General features: G+C 35.7%; 1 pseudogene; it reads right to left on the minus strand.

Moving 5' to 3' along the window:
* Window positions 1-1,021: 1,021 nt before the first annotated feature.
* LOC116104940 lies at window positions 1,022-1,773 on the minus strand (annotated as a pseudogene).
* Between the last annotated feature and the right edge of the window lie 497 nt (window positions 1,774-2,270).

Genomic DNA, 2,270 nt, shown 5'->3' on the forward strand with positions numbered 1-2,270 from the left:
GAAGATGACTTATATTATAATATTGTGTTTATGGAAAATGAATTTTATAAGCATGAATGTTTTATTGTATATTGAAATGTTATATTGCATCCTAACCCAATCTCCACTCACTGATTTCTAGCTCCCCCTTTCGTTTTTAAATGTTTTTCTTTCCCCCTTACCAGGTCAAGAAGGAGATCATGCAGAGAAGTGAATCCCACTCAGTTTGGGCTACACAACTTCATTTCATCATATATTCCATAGTTGTTTTTTTTTCCGTTACTAATTTAGTTTCTTCATCATGTATTTATTTCATGTTCAGATTGTAAGATATAAAAAAATCTGATACCATACATTTCATTTTGTAAAAATTTCAGTTTAATTGTTTTATTTGCCAATGATGTTATATTTACTTGTAAGAAAAAAATGTTTATAATATTTTAACTAGAAGATTTATTATTTTATTTCATAACAGATTTCATAGTTTTTCCACATAGCACGTCTCGATCAACCTGAGTCTCATAGGTATGCCCGGAGTCTATTGGATAGGATGGTCAGGGTCATGATCAATTTACCTGAGAAACCGATAAAAGATGGTCATGGTAAAGGAATTAAACGCAAAAAATTTGTTCCTCTTCTTCTTTTGAACTCTTATTTGTTTTTGAAGCTTCTAATCATTTTCAAAACGCAGAGACATTTCTGTCATGATATTGTGGGAATCAGACCTGATTATTGTTCTCTGTTTGTTAAAGAGTTTCACAGCTAGAGGACGTGGCTCCATTTCAGTCCAGAATATAAAACTTATTCAATAGTATTTTGATGATTGCTGAGCATTGATATTTTGATAAGATGGTGTTAGTGCTAAGAAGATTAATTATTGTAAAATTAAGAAATTAAAATAGAAAAGCATACATAATTCTGCCTTCGTTATGAAATTGACAGGGTTCTTAACAGTAGTACTATTTATTAGATTGCAGTCGACCCATATACAGCGACATTATTCCATTCCCACCTGGATATGCACAACAGTACTAAACAGCATTTATTTGCAGAAACTTAGATAGGCACGTATAACACAAGCAAGCAGCATAACAGTATTTAGATATACTAATGGAGGAAGAACTGGAACAAATATGAGATTATCTGGTTGGAAGAAATGGCAAACATGGGAGCTCCCTGGCTCGATCCCAAGCACACGAAACGACGCGTGATCGCGGCTCCACTTAGAGGTATCCATGTGGCAAACTGCAATAGCTTCCACTCTATCTCCATGGTCACCAACCAGTGAAACTCTGAATGCCTTGTTCTCAGTCTCTTGGCTATGGCAGTAAAAACTGCTAAGGTAAGGCATGGTGTGACATGCTACATCTTGGGAGCAAATATCTGGTCGGGGACTTCCAGGATAGTGTAATTTTGGAATTCAGTTGTCGATTTTGTGAGGCGTCTATGTTTTACAAATTTAAATTCGTCCCCACCTGAAAGCACTTCGGGCGAATCGAGCATGGATTCCAAGATGTTGGACAGAATTTAATTTCTCCTTCAATGGGTTGGTTTTCGCATTGCTTGAGTGTATGTTCCCATGGCTCTAGCTGTTAGTCTTTTGAGGAGAAGTTTTTTTTAGAAGGAAGCAAGCTCTTCCAGTGAAAATGGAATTGAATCAGCTTCTTCTCTAGGCAACAAATGAGGGAAAACATTTGAAAGCTCATTCACGCGGAAATAGATGGGCATAGTGATCCCTTTTTTGAGATCTTTCATGGTGAAGAACACCATAGATGAAGGATCCATGTGATCCATTGGGATGACGTGATGAGCATGAACATGATGATGGGCATCATGGTTATGGCCTATTAATTCTTCCGACTGCAGAGTATATCAGTCATCTCCCTGGCACCACTTCTGTAGCACTCTGTGAAACAGTTTACCCATCCTTAGTAAACTTGGATGAATATCAACAATACAATTTCTAATATTTAAAAAAAAAAAATTCAAGATTTTGAGTTTCATATCTTATTAACAGCCAATTCCATACAGTTTGAACATAATTACCATAAAAAGAAGAAGACACAGGAGAACGTTCGAGCTGCAAATCCTGAACCCATCTTCACCTATCTTCCTTGCTTTAGTTAAGAAGTAAATCAAAGAAAGAGATTGTATATATATAGAACAAAGACGGAGTGTTTCATGGAATAAAGAAAAATTTACCTTCACGCTAATATCCTATATATTAGGTTGGTGTCGGCATTAATTTCACTATTTATACCAAAGACAAATTAGAAAAGAACATGTGCGAA

Source organism: Pistacia vera, unplaced genomic scaffold, assembly GCF_008641045.1.
Source record: "Pistacia vera cultivar Batoury unplaced genomic scaffold, PisVer_v2 Contig1159, whole genome shotgun sequence".
NCBI lineage: Eukaryota > Viridiplantae > Streptophyta > Magnoliopsida > Sapindales > Anacardiaceae > Pistacia > Pistacia vera.